Source organism: Leopardus geoffroyi, chromosome D2, assembly GCF_018350155.1.
Source record: "Leopardus geoffroyi isolate Oge1 chromosome D2, O.geoffroyi_Oge1_pat1.0, whole genome shotgun sequence".
NCBI classification, from domain to species: Eukaryota; Metazoa; Chordata; class Mammalia; order Carnivora; family Felidae; genus Leopardus; species Leopardus geoffroyi.
In genome coordinates, this window is record NC_059334.1 from 24,310,543 (window position 1) to 24,333,318 (window position 22,776).

At 38.7% G+C, this 22,776-nt stretch overlaps 1 long non-coding RNA gene across 1 annotated transcript; it reads left to right on the forward strand.

Moving 5' to 3' along the window:
* Positions 1-2,914: 2,914 nt before the first annotated feature.
* LOC123577492 lies at positions 2,915-3,702 on the forward strand. The gene is made up of 2 exons (XR_006701876.1): positions 2,915-3,170; positions 3,258-3,702. It is a non-coding gene; the product is annotated as an uncharacterized LOC123577492 (long non-coding RNA).
* Positions 3,703-22,776: the final 19,074 nt, after the last annotated feature.

Here is a 22,776-nt window from a genome sequence, read left to right on the forward strand (position 1 = left end):
CAATGCAAGGGATTTGGAGTATACGCTAAGCGTGATGTTAAAAACTGGAGGATTTAAGTAGGAAAGCGACATTCCTGCATCTATCCATCGGTCAGTGTACGTTCCTTGAGATCCTTCTCTAGGCCCGTGTTCGTGGCTACAAACTGCTCTGGAGATTGAGCATCCTGGAGAAAAGAGACACAAATAGCCAGCACTCCGAAAACCAATTCCCACACATTGGAGGAAGTGTGGGAAGGAACCGGTGACCCAGAAGCCACAGAACCAGAGGAGGTGGACCTCCTTTGTCATGGTTCTGGCTCCCACATCCTCAGGGTTCCACATAAGCGTGGTTTGCCTGGTGGAAGCTTCCAGCCTCTGAGGAGCACAAGGCACTACACTAAACCCAGGCCTTGGACTCCCCAGGGACAGCCGGGTGGGTTACTTTAATCTACATGCCTCAGGACCAAGCACAGTACCTGGCATCGAGTAAGCGCTCAATAAATGTTGGAACTGAGGATCTGCTTTCTAAGTGTCTATACTCCACTCAATTCAAAAGCTGTTTTGAATTTCGTACAGAGCTACATATATTATTGAAACATGAGGTGCCCACAGGTGGCTCACCGGGTTAAGCACCCGACTCTTGATTTCAGTTCAGGTTATGATCTCACAGTTTGTGAGTTCGAGCCCCATGTCAGGCTCTGTCTGCACTGATGGCATGGAGCCTTCTTGGGATTCTCTGTCTCCGTCTCTCTGCCCCTCCCCAACTCGTGCTTTTTTTTCTCTCTCTCAAAATAAAGAAACTTAAGAAAAAAAACGTGAAAAAAATGAGGAAGTCAGAGGAAAAGAATGTGAAGGTAAGGAAAATAAAATAAAACAAGGGTTAGAGTAAATGGTTAACACCCCTAATGGTAGCTTTGAATAGAGGTGAATTACAAAGTCTTCTGGGCAGCCAATGAAAAGTGCACAAAGTTCAGCTGGTAGATTCACAGAAACAGAATTAGAACAATAACAAGAAGCCAGGGCCTGAGGAAAGGCCCAGCTCTTTCTAGCACTGGGGCAAAGAAATTTTTTAATGAATCTTCATAAAGCGATTTTCTGTGAGATAGTAGATAACACGTCCCTAAGACAACACAGTTGTGAGTTTCAAATAGCTGTTTTTTGAAACAACCCCCCCCCCTCCCCCAGGAGCATTATCTAGGCATATCTGAACAAAACTCCATCAAGGAGACCGGGTCATGGAGGAATTTTGATCCACGGTGTGCTGATGAGGACACTTTAGAACAGTAGAGGGATGGGGGAGGTTGAGGAGCAAGGGAACATAGAGCTGGGCGGGACCCCACAGTGCTCGAGCTTGGTGGAGCCGGGCACGTGCATACATCCTGCACACCTCTGGAAAGAGTAACTCAGAATGCAGGGGACACTGTCCCCTCACGCCCTCCGTGGAGCAACCGTCTACCCTCCTAGAACAAAATGAGGGGGAGAGAAGCCTCCAGAGAGGAGGGATTTGTGATGAGGGGGGAATCTTCATGAAGTGTTATAGTAAACACCTCATATTTCAACTCTGTGAAGAAAGCATCTCCCGGCAGACAAGCTCACAATATGTGTTCAGTTTGTGGTGGGGTCGGCCAGGGCCCGCTGGCGGCTCCACCAGGGTCCCCCATTTCCTGGGCCATAAAAACGTGCTCCTGACTGATGGCTGACATACGAGGTGACAGACAAGGAAATGGTTTCCCTTGGCTGCGTGTGTGTGCCCCAATTTACAGCTGCCCCGGAATTAGCAAGGGCGGATGCTTCCACGGCTGTTAGGTTAAGTATAAACTCCCAGTCGTTTCTTCATGGGGGAGGACACTTGGTTTGGAAAAGAAAAATCATGGCGAAATTAAACAGGAAAATAATGTCTCTCTTTAAAATGGTATTCTTGAATGATTGTAAACACGGTTTAAATTGGCTGGATTTTCTACCCAGATCTGTGTGTGCAGACATAACCAGGGCTACGCTCTGATGATATCAAGCCCTTGAGGGGAGAGCTTTATCTTTTTCCCAAGTGCATATTGTCTTGTTGGATCTTGACATTGCTTGTAGATGGGAAAATAGAGGCTTGGTGAAGGTTAAGGGACTTCTCCAAGGCCACACAAGGTGGCCCTTAAATCCTGTCTCCTGCCTTTCGGGTGAGAGCTAGGAGATGATGTTATGGGGGCACCTGGCCCTGTGCCTGACACTAGTAGTGGGTGCCCAATAAACATTCATTTCCCCACCTCTTACTATTTTTCTTCCCCACTTTTCTATTAAAGAGATGTTCTTCGATTAAAGGCTAAGTCTTACCTATGATTTCCACTTGGCCCATATATCTGCTTTTCCATGAGTCCCAAGTGCAAGTGCTCTAAACACGTGTGCTTCATGAAATGCCTCAGAAAGCAGTGAGGGGTGTGGAAGGCCCGTCAAGCCTCAAATCTACAAGGTTGCCATTAAAATCCCTTCCTGGCCCTCTGACCCAGTCCTGTCGCTAACTTTGTGACCCCAGCCCTGTCACTGTGTCTCTCTTTTCCATACAACATTACAAGGGTTTTGTGAAATGCTCACATCTCACCTATCTGATGCCACAGGCTGCACACTCTGGTGAGGAATATGAGGCAAGAAAGACATCCATAAATTCTCAGACAACAAGGTCAAGAAAATAAATTCTTTGGGTGAGAATAAGGGGGTGGTGGAATTTATCAGCATGGTTATTGTGCTGGATTTGTACTGAGTTTAGCTTAGATAGTAAGGTCAAAAACCATTTCACTGTTTGGGATACCCTATGTGATCAGGCTCTTTCATTAGGCGTATTTCAGGCTTAGGAATACATTTTTAACTTCATATTATGTACATATTTGTTTTAAGTGCTATTGTAGTCGGCGGGGGTGGGGGGATAGATGGTGGTGTAGGGCAAAGACACAATTCCAACAAATGAGGGCCCTGAAGAGCTTTTTCTCTAGACAGACATCTCTTGAAGGTCTGCCTGTTGAATAAACAGACCTAGCTCAGGGAGGGTTTTCTGGTGCTACAAAAGACTTTGGAAGAAATATATCTATGGCCATTTTTTTAATAGCATAAGAAGAACAAAAATACCTGTAGTGGTCTCAAGGTGAAAAGGAAATTGATCAAGTGTAGGAAAAAGACTAAGCTCCTTTCAAAGGATTTCAGCATCAAAGGTTGGTACAAAGAAGTTTCCACCTTCTAGTAACCAGAACACTTTATTAACCAGATTGGGCCATTCCTTGACATTTGTCTATTTGCAGACTTTGATCCCTGAGACAACTTCTAGCTGGCAAATTCTCCAAATATGATTACCTCCAATATATGAGCTCATTTCTCTGTACTTACTCCCAAATGTGAACATCGATTTGCGACATTAATGAAGTAAGTACCCAACTATCCTTGTTCATGAGCTATTACCTCGGTATTGATTGTAGCCTTAATTGACAATTACTTGAGTGGGCTGGGCTATACTGAGCTTTTATTAATTTTCCATGGTGATACTCATTACTAAACTTCATTACAATTGTGTAACAATGTACACTCCCCCCTGTAGCTCACTGAACTGGAAAATTCCACTGGCCATTTCCCAAACCTCTTTATCCTGGAAAATAAAGAATTTTGCTATTGCTAAATTTGATATCAGGATTCTAGACCTCGATTCTGCGGGGAGAGAATTGGCTGTGAAAATAAATAGAATTTGCTAAATTATTTTTTCTTCACTGTTATTTCAGAGAACATGTTGTATCCACGGACTTTATTCTATCCCTTGCTTCCTAGAGGGACAATGAACTCCATGCTACTGTAAAATTATATTCATTCTTCTTTCTCCCTTTTCTTTCTTTTTTTTTTTTTTAAATTAAGGGTGTGGAGAAGGCAGCAAGGTAGAGGAGATTTTGTGGTTTTAGGGAAGAGGAGTTTGGGTTTCTAGGGGTGGTAAATCACAGGAAGGTATATAGAGAAGGGAAACTAATGGTACATAAGGTTATTTAATAAGGTTTATTTATGCAGACCCATCTCAATGCCATCTCTGTCTCCAGTGATAAGGGCTGTGCTCTCCTTCCTGGGATGGGAGGAGGAAGCAGAAAACCATCAGGAAGAAAAATTTATGCTCTGTTCTTAGGCAGATCAGTGGAGTGCAGAGAGCCCTCCTTGTGTCTGCCATCTCTCCATAGCCTTCAGCTTAAAATAATCCTTATTCCCAAGCGGCATATTAGGTGGGAGGTGGGGGGGGGGGCAATATTCTGATTCCCTTTAAAGGTTATTCGGAAATGTGACTTCTGATATCTGATTGAGCAGAGCAATGGTTTTAATGTGACATAAATTGATTAGAGTTGGAATTCACTTCATTATGAGCTAATGAATGGAGACATTCTTGTAGTTTTCTGGGAGAGTCAGTGCTGCAACAGAGAGGTTTGTCCGTAAAGGAACTGATGGATATTTGGTGTAGCTGTTCTAGAAACATAACCAGTGAATATCCACAAAATTTTCCTGAAAAATATTGATTGGCATTCAACAAATTCAACTCTCAATTAATCGGACAAGTGCAGATTTTGTTTGTTTTGTTTTGTTGACCATTATCCACTCATGAGAAGTCAATGATAAGAAAACTAGCTCCTGTTGGAAAGGATGTTTTGAAAGAGAAAAATTAACATAGATGAGTTTACTTTGAGCACAATCATCTTTGCCTTGTATGAAAGGCTATGTAATGTAGTGGAAAATGCCCTCCACTAGGAATCAAAATTTTTATGGTTTCATGCTTCTGGACCTCATTATAATATGGCCTGTATAACCTCTGAGGCACTTTCTGTGCTCTTAAATGCCACAAACTTGATCTTGAGACATTGAGTTCTGGGAAGGTAAAATAACGGAAAGAGTACTGTACTGGAAGGCCAGAACATTGCTTTGAGCTGTTGTTTCCCCAGCCAGCTGTGTGACCTTGGACAAGTCACTTCAGCTTCCTGTGCCTCACTTTTTTCCTCTGTACCATGGGGTGCTAGTGGCCCAGGTCACATTCCTTTTCTCAGGTCCTTCAGTTCAACATGGTAAGCAATGGCTCCTGTTGTAGTTACTTGTTTTTGGGGGGGGGGTTGTTTTTGTTTTAAGTTTATTTATTTTCAGAGAGAGAGAAGGGAGGGTTAGGGGCAGAGAGAGAGGCAGAGAAAGAATCCCAAGCAGGCTTTGTGCTGTCAACAGAGCCTGATGCAAGACTCAATTTCACATGAGATCATGACCTGAGCTGAAATCAAGAGTTGAACACTTAACCAACTGAGCCATCCAGGTGCCCCATATTGTGGTTAGTTCTGTGCGTAGACTTGGTGAGGCTATAGTGCCCAATAATTTAATCAAATGCAAATCCAGGTTTCATTGTGAAGATTATTTTGTAGATGTAGTTGACATCCACAGTCAGTTGACTTTAAGTAAAGGAGATTATGCTCAATAATGTGGGCGGGTCTTTTCCAATCCATTGGAAGTTAAGAACAAAACTGAGGTTTCTTGGAGAAGAAATGTTCTGCCTCAAGACTGCAGCTTTAATCCCTGCCTGAGTTTAGGTTTTTCCAGACTGTTCTGTGGATTTTGGACTTGCCAACTCCCACAATCATCTGAGCCAATTTCTTAAAATAAATCTCTTAGCATACACACACACACACACACACACACACATATATACATATACACGTTTATTTTATTGGTTCTTTTCTCTGAGGAACACTGATACAGCTCTCCAGGTGAGACGATCAATTTGTGGCCATCAAAGGAAGATGCACTGATATTTCTTCTACTTACTACGGTAAGAGTAGGGATAGAAACATAGAGCACACGTTACCTCAGTGGCTATATTCAGCCCACAAACATTTTTTCTCAGGCCCACATAGTTTATTTCTTTTGAATTAGTTGACAACATTTAAACATGAGATATCACTTAAAGTGTGACTTTCTCTTTCTCTTAATTGGAGATCTAGCAACCTGAGGCCTGTATTCTTGCAAGAGAATAATCAGCTTGAGCGAAATCCTCAAACTGGGTCACCTCAAACTTGTCACCCTGGGGATACACAAAGGTTTTCCAAGGAGTATCAATTTTCAGACACTCAACTTCCATATGTTCCCATTTCTTTTTTTTTTTTTTCAACGTTTATTTATTTTTGGGACAGAGAGAGACAGAGCATGAACGGGGGAGGGGCAGAGAGAGAGGGAGACACAGAATCGGAAACAGGCTCCAGGCTCTGAGCCATCAGTCCAGAGCCTGACGCGGGGCTCAAACTCACGGACCACGAGATCGTGACCTGGCTGAAGTCGGACGCTTAACCGACTGCGCCACCGAGGCGCCCCATATGTTCCCATTTCTATAGCTGATCTGCTTGCAACCTGCTTGCCTCCTGAGCTGTCACATTTGTCCTTTCTCTCTCAGCTCCCCTTTCGGATCACCCTTCTCCCACCTCACAAAATGAGGTCAATATGGAAATAATGCTGCCCAGCTATAGCTTCCACACAGGACTTGCTTCCCATAGTGGGCTGAATGGTGACCCCTAAAAGATATGTCCATCTGGAACCTCAGAATGTTAACTTATATGGAATAAAAGCTTTTGTAGATGTAATTAAGGTAAAGATCTTGAGACAAAATCATCCTGGATTACAGTAGATTATAAATCCAATGGAAGATGTCTTTATAAGAAGCTGAAAAGTAGAAAACAGCCACAGAGATGCTGAGGGGAAGGCCATGTGAAGACAGAGGCAGAGATAAGAGTGATGCTACAAGCCAAGGGACACTAAGGAACACCAGGAGCCAGCAGAAGCTTCAAGACAAGAGGCATGGAACAAATCCTCCCCCTGAGCCTCCAGAAGGAACTAGCCCTGCTGACATCTTAATTTTGGACTTCTGGCCTCCAGCACTGTGAGAGAATAAATTTGTTACTTCAAGCCACCATATTTGTGGTAATTGATTATGGCAGACCTAGAAAACCAATATACTCCCCTCTGGGGGGAGCTCCTTCAAGGTTGGCCTCAGCTGCAGGGGGCCACCCTGACTGAAGTCACACCCTTTCCAGGACAGCCCCACATCTGACAATGAAGCATGTGGGGTACTTGTCACCAACACAAGTCTAATGGGCAGTGTTCACTTCAGCTCTGGCTGCTGGGAGTCTTCACCAATTTCCTCTCGTCCAGGCTTCCTTTCTCTTCCTTCTCTACACATGTGTTGATCCCTCATAAACATCCCGCTCCCCACATTCTGTCTCAGCATGTGACAGAGAACCCAACGTGTTATTGCAGAAGAAAACGCACACCTTTTACCATCTCAGGTCTTCCTACCATGAATTGCCTCCAGGTGTTAGGACTCTCTGGGTAACAATCGGACAGTTCGAAATATTGATGTTGTTGCTATAAAAGGTTCCTATCCCCATTTACTTATTTATATAAACCAGTTTTCTCAGCATTTGCATCCATAAACATCAAACTTAGAAAAAGGTTTGGTGCTGAGCCCCGTCTCATGCTAGCAGTAAGTAATATTCATCTGTGCATGCATGAGCTAATTGGAAAAAATAAAACCGATCTATCTCATATAGGTATGATTTAAACAAAATTTTAATTTTATGTTTAATAATTATTCATTAAAAATTTACAAGTATATTTAGGTTATTTTAATCAATTTTTCCAGAAGAAAAATACTTCTGCACTTATGGCCTTATGGTCAAAGGATATTAACTTCCAATTTGTATTTTTACTTATGTTGCAGAGAAGTAGGGAAGTGTGATGAATAAAACACCTTATGTAAAATTTTGTGGGGGAGGAGTAATTAAAATACAAGTTCAAGGAAGAACACCTGGGGTGGCTCAGTCGGTTGAGCACCAATTCTTGATTTTGGCTCAGGTAGTGATCCGAGTCGTGGGACTGAGCCCCAGGTCGGGCTCTGCGCTGAGTGAGCCTGGAGTCCGCTTAAGATTCTGTCTCTCCCTCTGCCCCTCTCCCCTGCTCACACACTCACTCTCTCTAAAATTAAAAAAAATAAAAAAAATGTTTAAATACAAGTTCAAGGAGAAAAAAGAAGTAAAATTTCTCTTTGTCAAATAAGAACTTGTTTGTGTATTCTTTTTATGGTTGATAGTGGTTATCAAATTGCTGTGGGGTCTAAATTGTATTGGAATGATGTAATTTTTTTGTTTTAAAATATTACCATTTATAGTACATCACTAATTACCTCCCACCCCACTCTTTTTAAAGTAGGCTCCACACCCAGTGTGGAGCCCAACACAGGGCTTGAACTCACAACCCTGAGATTAAGACATGAGCCATTGGGGTGCCTGGGTGGCGCAGTCGGTTAAGTGTCCAACTTCAGCCAGGTCACGATCTCGCGGTCCGTGAGTTCGAGCCCCGCGTCGGGCTCTGGGCTGATGGCTCAGAGCCTGGAGCCTGTTTCCGATTCTGTGTCTCCCTCTCTCTCTGCCCCTCCCCCGTTCATGCTCTGTCTCTCTCTGTCCCAAAAATAAATAAACGTTGAAAAAAAATTTAAAAAAACAAAACAAAACAAAACATGAGCTAAGATCAAGAGTCAGATGTTCAACCAACTGAGCCACCCAGGCACCCCATCCTTTTGATAACTATTAAGCCTACAATTACAAATTTTAGGTGTTTACTTGAAAATCTGATGAGGGTGGTACAGTTTTCCAAAAATCTGGAGACAGGTTCATGACTACCACTGATTTGCGCTGCCTGCTGACACCTGCAGGTATTTCAGTCTTTGACTCCTGCTTTGGCCAAACAGCAGAACAACTCTATGCTAAAGCCTGTGTTAATCCTCAAGTGCGGTTTCTGACAGGATTATCCTCCCCAGATCTCTGAGGAAATAACGGCATATCTGCCAGGGAGGAAGGGGCTGAAATACAGAGGAGAGGTAGCTTTTTCTAATTCTTGCAAAGGCTCTCTTTAAAGGCCAGAGCCACAGAGGAGAATGCTCTGATGGGCAACAGGGACTGACTTACAAATTCCCCCAAAGAAACTTAAGAAGAACTGCTCCTTCCACAGCCTCCTCCCCATATCCCTCCCCCTGAGCTCTCTTTCTTTCCCTTCTCTACATAGATTCCACTCCAGGCGGAGGGGAATGAGACAACTAAGGAAAATGTGTTCACTTTGCACCAAAATAATAACTAACTACAACTATCATAATGACTGCTGTTTATTGAGCGCTTACTATATGCCAGGTAGAAAAATGGATTATCTTAATGACCTCAGAATCACCTGCTGGAAGGGAATTGTCTTTTGAGAGTCTCTTCATTAGCCCTCTTAGGAACTGGTTATAAAAGCCATCCAGAGGATGCATAGGGAAGCAAGAAAATTTGGGGGAAAAGTTATGACAAATAATAACAACCAACACCTTTATAAATGCTAACTATATGCCAGACTCTGCTCAAAGTATTTTATATATAGAAATTCATGAAATTCTCACAATCATCCTGTTATTATCCTCATTTCCAAAAGGGGGAAACTGAGAAACAGAGACTAAGCAACTTGCCTCAGTGTTAGTAAGCAATTAAGTGTCGACTGGCTCCAGAGTTTGTGCTCTTATCTATTATACTGTATCTATGCTCTTAACCACTCTACTATGCTATATCAGGACTTTTTAAATAAAACAATAGTAATTCAACCAATATGGTACCGTTTCATCATAGAATGAGGAAATACAGATCAGAAACAGACCCACATATAGAAAATTAACAAATGATGATTAGACATCTCAAATCAGTAGCAAAAATAAAAACAAATTTCTAATTCACATCTGAATCAAATTATATTCCAGATGGATCAAATGTATCAAATGCATAGAAATGTAAATGTATCAGCAATTTTAAGTTCTAGGAGAAGACATTGGAATATTTTTATAATGTTGGCATTTCCTTCTAGGCATATGGAGCACAGTATCCATTAAAAAAAATTCTTTAGCTAAATACACAGTAAATAAAAACTTCTATATGGAAAATAACACACTATAATCTAAGTTGGAAGAAAAACAATATTCTGAGAAAATACTATAAATATGTGATAAACAAAGAGACAGAAACCATAATATATAAAGAGCCTCTATAAATCAACAAAGAAAAAAACCCTCAAATTACACTTATGAATAAGAAAAGAAAAATACAAACATGAATTCACAGAAAAATAAATGCAAATAGCCAGTACATCTATAAAGAGATGCACAATCATCTCAGAAGTCAAAGATGTACAACATCTTTTAAAAGGGATATTATTTTATTTATTTATTTATTTATTTATTTATTTTTTTCAACGTTTATTTATTTTTGGGACAGAGAGAGACAGAGCATGAATGGGGGAGGTGCAGAGAGAGAGGGAGACACAGAATCAGAAACAGGCTCCAGGCTCCGAGCCATCAGCCCAGAGCCCAACGCGGGGCTCGAACTCACGGACCGCGAGATCATGACCTGGCTGAAGTCGGACGCTTAACCGACTGCGCCACCCAGGCGCCCCAAAAGGGATATTATTTTAAAGAAAAATATTAGTAAATATTAAACTGTTTTGAAAATATGGCAGATAGAAAACTCTAAGGCCCTGTTGGCATATTGGCAGTAGTGTGAATGGCAAGCCTTTTGGAAAGAATATTGGCAGTAGCTATTTCAACAGAAAATGCATATTCCCTGTGTTCTAGTAATTACAGTTATTATAATGGATAATTATCAGGTCATCCATTAAATGAATCCATGTTTCCCCCTGAGTCAAGTTTCTGCATCTCAGCCTGGTTTGCAAGGCCCTCCATTACCTAGGCCCACCTACCCACTTAGTGCCACTCCCGTACACCAAACTGTCATCCAGAGCCTGACAGGTACCCAATAACACCACCTCCCCAGGGCCTTTGCTTATGCTACAAGGACCCTCCTTTCTTGCTTCCACCCACCCCCACTTGTTTCAAGGCCAAGTCTGAGCTCCATCTCCTACATGAGGTCAGGTCCTTAGCACAGCCCCTGACACTCAATAAATGCAAGCTTTTGTTATTTTAATATTATTAACCCTTAAGCATCTATTTTCTCAGGTGACACCCTAATTCTTTTGGGTATGTTTTCTTTACAGTGAGGTTGGAAGTTTCTGGAAGGCAAGAAATACTTTGGGCTTCCCTTGTGAAGGCAGTACAGTTTACAGGGTTCTAATATCAGACAGACCTAAGTTCGACCTTGATCTGCTATTTTCTGCCTATGTTTCAAGGTATTTCACCTTTATGCACCAGCCCATAATACATGCTAAATCAATTATTGTTGCTTACCTTCTCTCTGCATACTTGTCCCCTCCCATCAACGCCAAAATAGAATCAAACCCATGGAAAGTAGTCAGCAAACACTAGCAAGTTCATCAGGTAGACGTCCAAATTGTCATGTGTTCTATCAAATACACTGTAAATGACACTTTGTGTGTGTGCATATGTGTATGTGCTTTTATTCATTTATTCATTCATTCAATCAATCAATTATCCAAGAAGAACTCCTCTTAGTTTGCTTTTAAGTGAGCTAGTAACTATTCTCAGTTTAGAGCTAGCCAAGAATCAATCTTGGCCTGGTTGCTAGGAAACTCTGTCTTTGGAGCAGAAGTTAAGAATCAATTTCCCCATGCTTTAAAGAACTTATATTTAAGTAAATGACTTCCTCAGAAATATTGATTCATTCCAAAAGCATTTAAATAATATAGAAAACAAGAGGATTTTCATGTGAAATCTGCATCTCCACAGTGAAGAAGACATACACTTAAAGAAAACATATTTACACATATAATCTACATCTTGTTCAGAGAGAAAATAGACTTTAACGTAGTAATAGGACTATTTACGTAATGAACTCTCATGGGCTGCTGCATAAATAATGATTCCTGAACTGTACAAATGTTTTTATGTGAAAAGTGCCTTTGTGAACTTTCATAAAAATTTGCTTTTGTAATTATATCAAAGTCTGAATTTGCATGAACAAATGAAGCTCTGTGAAGAGACATGAAGACATTTTCTAATGGAAACACCATAATTCAAAGAACATTTTCTCAAAAGATGTGTTTTGAAAATGCTCGCGCCTCCTCACGGCTTCAATGTCTTGCAAAGGATTCTCTTGGTCAGCAACTGGCTTCACCAGCACTCTCGGACATCAGCAAGCCCCTCTCCGGGGAGGGATGCCAGCCAGCCTGTGAAATATTTCTACAAGAACTTTTGGCTGCCTGAACTGCCTAAAGCAAATGTTTGTTTGCTGCGGTACGTGAATCAAATGCTTTTGTGTGAAAACACTTGCTAGAGAAACAAATGTTTGTTTTGGTAATCGACATTTGGACTGTTGGAACATTACCACTTAAGATATTGGTTTGAGAAATATACATTTAATTTGGAAAGCACCAGTTAGGATCGGGCATGTGACACAAATCTAGGCTGTAAGGAAATGAGGTTGAAATTGGACCCCAATATTTCACTTCCCCTTGTCAGATCTGACTAGGAAAATGGTGCCTTATTTGACATGTTGCTGTATAATGTTACTGAGCAATAGCATAAAGGAAAAAAAGTGATTTACTTCCTTCTAGAAGTGTATGACTTATAAATTATCAAAGATAGCAGCAAGTGTGTATTTATCTAGTATTAATATTTAAATGCCATCTTCCTATTGAATGTACCACATGCTCCATATTAATCTTTTAGATTAGACTTAGTACAAATTGATGTTTCCTAAATGGAAGATTTCTCCTTACAGTTCACTTTTGATTATCCATGCTAACTGGCAGGAGGGAAGGTACAGATACCCCAAAACAGCAGGTGATACAGAAATAAGCTTTGGCTTCAGAGAGCATTAAATTTTTTAGTAGCAGAAAGAAACTAATTACATTTTAAGGGAGGAAGATATTCAGAAGGGAGTTTGATGGCAAGAGGGTAGTTTTTTTTTTTTTAATGTTTATTTATTTTTGAGAGAAGGAGGCAGAGCGTGAGCAGGGGAGGGGCTAGAAAGAGAAGGAGACACAGAATGTGAAGCAGGCTCCAGGCTCTGAGCTGTCAGCACAAAGCCCGATGCAGGGCTCGAACTCACGGACTGTGAGATCATGACTTGAGCCAAAGTCAGTTGCTTAACCAACTGAGCCACCCAGGCTCCCTGAGGGTAGTTTTTATTTTAAATATATTTGGTCACAGAAAACCCATAAATAGAAAGTCAAACAATGATATACTGAGGTCTAGTCTAAATACTAGAGCACATACATTTTTTAATTAAGTATTTTATTTATTTCCTCATACATTTTAAGCATATTTTTAGTTCTGACAAATGCCAGGATTATATGTAAATGCATTTGAATTTTTTTTTACCACCATGTTTAAGTGCTTCTCTTTTGTGAAAATTAACTGCAGGATCCAGGTTCATCTGAACATGTATGAGCTGAAACCTATAATCAAATCACTATGTACTTAATAATAAAATAAAATTATAGCCCACATTCCTTGCTGCTGGCCTTAGTCCTGTTTGATCTTTGGCTGAAAAAAAATCATACTTTTAAGTAGAAAGGGAAGCCAGTATCAGTTCAGAATAGCCAAATAGAAGGACTATTCACTAGAACATCAAGAAACATGACTTTGTATCCTGAATCCACCCATTGCTGTTTCCAGTTGTAAATTTCATTCTACCGTTGAGAAAGATAAGTGATATAATTCATGTATATTTGAAGTACTTTGAGCTCCCCAGAACTTAATAATTCAGAGTATTACAGTAAACTCCCATTTATTCCAAATCCAAACTACCAGAAAGCTGAAATAATGAGAATTTTTTTGTGTGTGTGCCATTTATAAAATGGTAATGTCCCTGGAGCATTAAAAGATTCTAAATTCTTCTGAACACAGAAAGATTAAATTTTGTTCAGCATAATTTTGTGGTTAAGATGTTTGATAGAGTTCTAATTCTTTGAAGATAGTAATTAATCCATACGTAGCCTATGGTAATTCTTCTTTTCAACTTCAATACAGAAGTAGTATCTCTGCATTTCCAGGAAGCCTTGGCTTTGTATTTCTAGCCTAATCATGCTCCAAAATGTAGAGCACATCATAAACTTTACAAAGTTTGATAACGGATCACATATGTCCTACTTTATTAGCTATAAATGATTCATGTGATTTCAAGTAAGAGACACCCACTCAAGCTAGCTAAAGGAAAAGATATTATTTATTACTCTGAAACTGGGCTCTTTCATGGAACCCACACTTGTGCTCAGGCATAAACTGGAACCAAGACTAGGAGGTCTGTGGGAAACCCTGGAAATTTATATTTTCTCTCTGCCTTTCATCTCTATTCTCTTTGTTTATCGGCTTCATGTTATTCTTAGTCTGCAAACCAACACCTGCTCTATTCTCCCCACTCGGTGGGAAGTTGGACCCTATATGGCAACAGACATTGTGTGTAATGGCATTAGAGAGACACGAGCACATTTTAGGCCCCACTTGAATTGTAAGAGAATAAGATAGGCCTGCTGAGGTCAGGTATCCACTCAGCACTCCACTTCCCAACCCCTTCTATCCCCCAGTACACTGACGGGGAGGAGGGGAAGGATCATAGCCTAGGTAAGTAATCAAACCCCGTGGACAGAGGAAGGGGCAATTATCAGAGAGGCAGGCTCAGTGTGAGCTGAAAGGTATCACTACCAATCTCATCAGAAGAGTTTTAAGTATTAAGAAACTGTCACATTCATGGTGACAGATACAAGTTTTCTAAAATTCTAGTTTTCACTTGCAAGCTTAAATTTTAGCATTGGCAAAAAATACTGTCAATTGCATGACTGTGGTGACAGGCTGACTTCATTCATTTTTGAGAAAATGTCTGCCAAATAACCAAGTCTAAATAACCATAATTTGTCTGTCAGTTTTTCTTTTAAGTAAAAATGTTCCACTTTAAAAAGAGAGAGAGGGAGAGAGGCTAGTTGAGCTCACAACTCAAGCAACCACACAAATGCTTTTCCTGGAGGCAACCATCATACTTTGGTACACAGTGCTTTCTACATACTTCCTATTTCATCAGATAGAATACTCAAAAAATACGTGTAATCAAGGGTTGATGTTTAATAAAAGTAATAATTTTTAACTGATCCATCAAGGGCATTAAACAAAATTGTCTTCTCTTTCCCTTCACATGGCAGTTAAGAATATAATGATTACTAAGAATATAATGAAGACAAATTCTTCCCTATATCTTTTTAGTGTTATTATGAAAATTATTTTGCTTTCTCATATTGTCGAAAGGGTCTCAGAGATACCCCCACTACGTCCATAGCCAGGGATCTGTGAATCACACTTAGATAACCACTGCTATACACCAACCTGCTAAATACACATTTATATTAATTAGTTGAAATCATTGAGCAAGGGAATCTTTTTCTTTTGGTATAGTATGTTCTTGGAAGCAAGAACATGGACATCCATATTGCATGGAGAACATAACATTTAACAATTATAAACAAATTGAACTTTTAAGTAATCAGTTCTGGGGAGAATTTTAACACTCAGACTGATAAGGTTGGTTAAGAACCCCAGAAATAATGGAGTTCAACGTAACATCCAGTGGAAGAATTTTAAAACAGCAAATGTTGTGAGTTTGGTTTGATGGATTACTTTGCAGGAACTGAGAAGGCCTTGCATAGAGCCTTGTGATATGACAATTTCACAAATCATATAAAATTAAAAGTTCAAGGAAGTTTTGGAAGTTCTAGCCACAGCAATCAGACAAGAAAATGGAATAAAAGGCATCCACATTGGCAAGGAAGAAGTGGAACTTCCACTATTTGCAGATGACATGATACTATATATAGAAACTCCTAAAGACTCTGCCAAAAAACTAGTAGAACTAATAAATTAATTCAGCAAAGTTGCAGGATACAAAATCATCATACAGAAAGCCACTACATTTCCATACACCAATAGTGAAACAGAAGAAAAGGAAATTAAGGAAGCAATCCCATTTATAATTGCACCAAAAATAATAATACAGTAAAACCTTGGATTGTGAATAACTTGTTCTGCAAGTGTTCTCCAAGATGAGCAAACATTTCTAATAAATTTTAACTTGATAAATGAGTGATGTCTTGCAGTACAAGTAGTCAGTGACACTGAATGTCACATGATCACTACTAGCCAATGGTTCTTCTCTCTCTCTCACTGAGGGATTGTGGATAATTGTCAATGCAATGTCACAGTTCTGTAAAATCCTCAAAAGGAGGTAAAAGCAAGTGTCATTGGATAAGTTCTTTGTTAAAGTTGCATGAAAAGGAAAAGTTTCCATTGAGCCAGTAGATAGCAGTGATTTTATTAGTGATAGTGAATGTCTTCCTACACAATAACCCTACTCTCTCGTCTTGTCACACCAGCCGTGAAGGCTTTCAAAGGTAAATGCAGCTTAATTTGCTTATTTTTCTTTATATTTTATGTTTTCTTTATTATTTTGTATTATATTACAGTATTGTAATCATTCTTATATGAATATTTTTGGTTTGTAGAATGAATCATCTGAGTTTCCATTATTTCTTATGGAGAAATTTGCTTTTATATACAAGGGCTTTGAATTACAAGCATGTTTCTGGAATGAATTATGCTTGCAAACCAAGATTTTACTATACCTAGGAATACACTTAAGCAGGGAAGTGAAAGACCTGTATTCTGAAAACAATAAAACACTGATGAAAGAAATGGAAGATGACACAAACAAGTGGAAATATATTCCATGCTCATGGGTTGGAAGAACAAATATTGTTAAAATGTCCATATTATCCAAAGCAATCTATACATTTAATGCAATCCCTATCAAAATACCAACAGCATTTTTCACAGAACTAGAACAATCCTGAAATTTGTACAGAGCCACAAAAGACCCTGAAGAGCCAAAGCAATCTTGAAAGAGAAGAACAAAGCTGGAGGTGTCACAGTTCCAGATTTTTTTTAGTACATTTTCTTAACGTTTATTCGTTTTTGAGAGAGAGGGACAGAGTGTGAGCAGGGGAGGGGCAGAGAGAAAGGGAGACAGAATCCGGAACAGGCTCCAGACTCTGAGCTGTCAGCACAGAGCCCAATGTGGGGCTCAAACTTACAAACCATGAGATCATGACCTGAGCTGTAGTCGGACACTCAACCGACTGAGCCACCCAGACTCCCCATTTTTGGTACATTTTTTAATGTTTATTTACTTTTGAGAGAGAGAGAGAGAGAGAGAGCAGGCGAGGGGCAGAGAGAGAAGGAGACACAGAATCCGAAGGAGGCTCCAGGCTCCAAGCTGTCAGCACAGAGTCTGATGCAAGGCTCAAACCCATGAACCGAGAGATCATGACCTGAGAGTCAAAGTCAGACGCTTAAACAACTGAGCCACCCAGGCGCCCCCAGATTTCAAGTTATACTACAAAGCTGTAGTAATCAAAAGAGTGTGATACTGGCACCAAAAAAGACACATAGATCGAGGGAACAGAATAGAAAGCCCAGAAATAAACCCACAACTATATGGTCAATTAATCTTTCACAAAGGAAGCAAGAATATCCAATGGGAAAAAGTCTCTTCAACAAATGGTGTTGGGAAAACTGGACAGTTACATGGAAAAGAATGAAACTGGACCACTTTATTACACCATACACAAACATAAACTCAAAATGGATTAAAGACCTAAATTTGAGTCCTTTTTTGAAAGCATAAAAGTCCTAGAACAGAGCACAGACAATTAATTTCTCTAACATTGACCATAGAAATATTTTTCTAGAGATGTCTCCTGAAGCAAAGGAAACAAAAGCAAAAATAAACTGTTGGGACCTCATCAAAATAAAAGACTTCTGCATAGGGAAGGAAACAATCAACAAAACTAAAAGACAATCTACTGAATAGGAGAAGATGACATACCAGATAAAGTGTTTGTATCCAAAATATATAAATATATAAAGAACTTATACAACTCAACACCCAAAAAACAAATAATTCAATTAAAAAATGAGCAGAAGACATAAATAAACATTTCTCCAAAGAAGACATTCAGATGGCTAACAGACACATGAAAAGATGCTCAATATCACTTATCATCAGGGAAACGCAAATCAAAACCACAATGAGCTAAAACTTCACACCTGTCAGAATGGCTAAGATAAAAAAACACAAGAAACAAGTGTTGGTGAGAATATGGAGCAAAAGGAACCCTTATGCATTGTTGGTGGGAGTGCAAACTAATGCAACCACTGTGGAACAGAGTATGCAGTTTCCTGAAAAAGTTAAAAAACAAACTACCATATGATTCAGTAATCACACTACTCAGTATTTACCAAAGAGTACAAAAACACTAATTCAAAAGGATATATGCACCCCTATGTTTATTGCAGCATTATTTACAACAGCTAAATTATGGAAGCAGCCCAAACGTCCAATAGATGAATGGATAAAGAAGAAGTGGTAATATATACAATGGCATATTACTCAGCCATAAAAAAAAATGAAATCTTTCCATTTGCAACAACATGAAGAGATCTAGAGAGTATAATGAAATACACGAAATACGTCAGTTGGAGAACAACAAATACCTTATGATTTCACTCATATGTGAGATTTAAGAAACAAAACAAATGAGCAAAGTAAAAAGAAAAGATAAAGCAAAAAACAGACTTTTAACTACAGAGAACAAACAGATGGTTACCAGAGGGGAGTTGGGTGGGGGATGGGTGAAATAGGTAAAGGGGATTAAGAGTACACTTATCTTGATGAACACTGAGTAATACATAGAATTGTTGAATCAGCATATTGTACACCTGAAACAAACATAACACTGTATATTAACTATACTGTAATTAAAATAAAATACAGATAATAAAAATACTGTATAAATAAAAAAACTCATTATAACAATTTAATTATAATAAACATTTTAAAAATCACAAGGAAGAAATCTTTAATGTTTAATCTACCATAAACAGGTTTGTGAGTTAAAATGATAACTATAAAAACATAACAAAATAAATTTTCAAATGAGGCCATTACCACATATAGTATTGATTTGAAATCACCACTGTGAATTTATTAAGATTCAGAGATTCAGGACTAAGGAAAGAGTGGTTTAATTCACCAGCTGGTAACTTTAAGCAAATGTCACTGAACCTCATGGGACTGTTTACACATAGCCCATACCTCACAGTTTTATTGTATTACATGAGTTAATGTACTTAAAGTGCTGAACAGTACATAGCACATAGTACATATCCAAAAGTGTTATTTCCATAAAACTTTTAAGAAAGCCAATATAGGAGCACCTGTATTGATGCCCAGTGGGTTGAGCATCCTACTCTTGATTTTGGCTCAGGTCATGATCCCAGGGTCATGGGACTGATCCCAGCATTTGGCTCTGTGCTGAGCATGAAACCTGCTTAAGATTCTCCCTCTCTCTCTCTCTTCCTCTCTCTGTCTCCCTCTGCCCCTCTCCCCTACTTGTACTCTCTGTCTAAAAAAGAAAAAAAAAAGACATAGGCAAGCAATATATAGCAGAGAAATCCCATATCTAAAAAGATGGTCTTTACTATACAGTCTAAAAGACCATGGGGGAGGGGAAGGGAAAAAAAAGTTAGTTAGAGAGGGAGGGAGACAAACCATAAGAGACTCTTAAAAACTGACAATAATCTGAGGGTTGATGGGGGGTGGGAGAGAGGGGAGGGTGGGTGGTGGGTATTGAGGACAGAACCTGTTGGGATGAGCACTGGGTGTTGTATGGAAACCAATTTGGCAATAAATTTCATACTAAAAAAATAATAATAATAAAATAAAAGAACCATTAAAACACAAGTTACAGTTCAAAAGTCAAAAAGCATAATAAAATCAGTTAATCTAAAATAAGTCAAAAAAGAAGGAAGAGGGGAACAATGAACTGATGGAACAAATAGAAAAGAAACAGAAAGATGATACACTTAAACTTTATCATATCAATAACCACATTAAACATAAGTATCTAAATAAACATCCCAATTAAAAAGCAGCGATTATCAGATTGGATTAAAAAGCAAGACCTTAACTATATGATGTCTTTAAAAAAGCACATTTTAAATATAAAGAACAAATGAGGTTAAATGTAAAAGCTTGTAAAAGGCTAAACAGAGATGTGTCATGTAACATTAATCAAAAAATAGAAAGTCAGAGTGGTTATGTTAATATCAATGAAGCAGATTTTAGAGCAAAACTAGTGACAGGGAGAAAAGGACATTTCACAAAGATAAAGGGATCAGTTCATCAGAAGGATATGAAAATTCTCAACTTTTATGTATCTATTAACAGAATTTCAAAATATATGAGTAAAAATTGATAAAACTACAAAGAGAAATAAATAAATCCTCAGTTATTATTTCAATCCACAGTTAGGGATTTCAATATCCCTCTCTCACTAATTGACAAAACAGGTAAATAAAAGGTAGATAACAGGTATATAGAAGACATGAATAACACAATCAATCAACTGGACTTAATTGACATGTATAGAGCAGAATAGATGTTCTTTCAAGTATACATATGTGAAACAATAATCAAGAGTGACAACGTTCTGGACCACAAAGCAAATCTCAATATATTTAAAAGTATTCAAGCTATACAAAGTATTTTCCTTGACACGATGGTATTAATTAGAAATCAACACCAGAAAGATCTGTAGAAAATCTCTAAATGTTTAAAAATTAAATAACACTTTCTTCAGTAACATGATCAGTGAAGGAAGTATTTTGAACTGAATGAAATAAAAAAAAAAACACACAGCATGTCAACATTTGTAAGATGCTGCTAAGAGCGTTTCTTCGAGGGGAATTCATGCACTAAGTGCTTATCATAGAAAAGAAGGGCGGGGCGCCTGGGTGGCGCAGTCGGTTGAGCGTCCGACTTCAGCCAGGTCACGATCTCGCGGTCCGTGAGTTTGAGCCCCGCCTCGGGCTCTGGCCTGATGGCTCGGAGCCTGGAGCCTGTTTCCGATTCTGTGTCTCCCTCTCTCTCTGCCCCTCCCCCGTTCATGCTCTGTCTCTCTCTGTCCCAAAAATAAATAAACGTTGAAAAAAAAAAATTTTTTTTTAAAAATAAAAAAAAAAAAAAAAAAGAAAAGAAGGGCAGTGTCAAATTAGTGACCTCAGTTCTCACCTTAGGAAACTAGAAAATGAAGGGCAAATGAAACTCAAAATCAGCAGAGGGAAAATAACAGAAAACTAAGTGGAAATCAATGGACTTGAAAACAAAGAAATAAAGAATATCAATAAAATAAAAGCTGTTTTTTTAGATCAATAAAATTAATAAATCTCTAGGCTGATCAGGAAAAAATAAGAAAAAAATAATCAATATTAGGAATGAGAGAGGTGATACCACTAGAGTCTGCAGATATTAAAAAGATAAGGAATATTATAAATAATATCATGTCAACAGATTTAACAACATAGATTACATGCACAAATTTTTTGAAGGACACAATGAAAGCTCTCTCAAGCAGAAATAGATAACCTGAGTAGCCCTGTATCAATTAAAGGAATTAAATTTTTCAAAGAAACTTTCAAAGAAAAAATATCCAAGCCCAGATCATTTTTTTTGGTGAACTTTACAACACATGGAAAGAAGAAATAATACAAATTTTATACAGGTTCGTCCAGAAAATTGAAAATGATGTCATACTTCCCAACCCATTGTTTGAGGCCTCCAATAAATCTATACATTAGAATCTCAATCAAAATGCCAGCAGGAATTTTATAGAAATTAGCAAGCTGATTCTAAAATTCATATGGAAATGCAAAGGATCTCCAATAGGCAAAACAACTTAGAAAAAGAAAAAAGTTGGAGGACTAACAATCTGATCTGAAGAACTATTACAAAGCTGGAGTAACCAAGACAGTGTGGCATTGGTGTAAAGACAGAAAAATAGATCAGTGGAACAAAATAGAGTGTTCAAGTCCAAAATGACTTCTAAATGCATGGGCAACTGATTTTCTACAAATGTGCAAAGGCAGTTCAGTGGAGAAAGAGTAGTCATTTCAATAAATGGTGCTGGATACGCATAGAGAAATAATGAACTTTGATAGTTCACACCATACACAAAATAAACTATAAATGGACAACAGACCAAATGTGAAAACTGCACCCTGTAAAACTTTCAGAAGAAAACATAGGAGAAAATTTCAGTGATCTTGGGTTAGGCAGACTTTGTAGATATGACACCAAAAATACGATTCATGAAATAAAAAACTGATAAATCAACTGCATCAACATTAAAGTCACTGTCCACAGAATGAACAGATAAACGACAGACTGGGAGAAAATACTTACAAACCAAATATCTGGTAAAGGGCTTGTATACAGAGTATATAAAGAACTTTCAAAACATAAGAAGAAGAAAACAATTCATTTTTTTAAAAGAGCAGAAGATTTGAACAGATACATCACCAAAGAATATATACTGATGGCACATGAAAAGATGTTCAACATCTTTAATCATTAAGAAGATGGAAGCTGAAACCTCACTAAGATACTACTACCTACTCATTAAAATGATTAAAATGAAAAAGACTGGCCACCACTACGTGTGTACACTGGAATTGAACAATTAGGCAAATTGATGGTGGAGGTGGGAACCAGCTTTCCCACTATTTGCCTGTGAGGCTACAAATTATCAAGGGGAAGTGGCTAAACTGATCTCTGTGGTAATGGTTTCGAGCTAGATACATAAACTTAAACTCATGTTTAGCTTACTATAAATATATGATTACACACAGAAATATTTATGGGTATGGATACATTCATGCCTTCCTATTTTCCTGCTCTG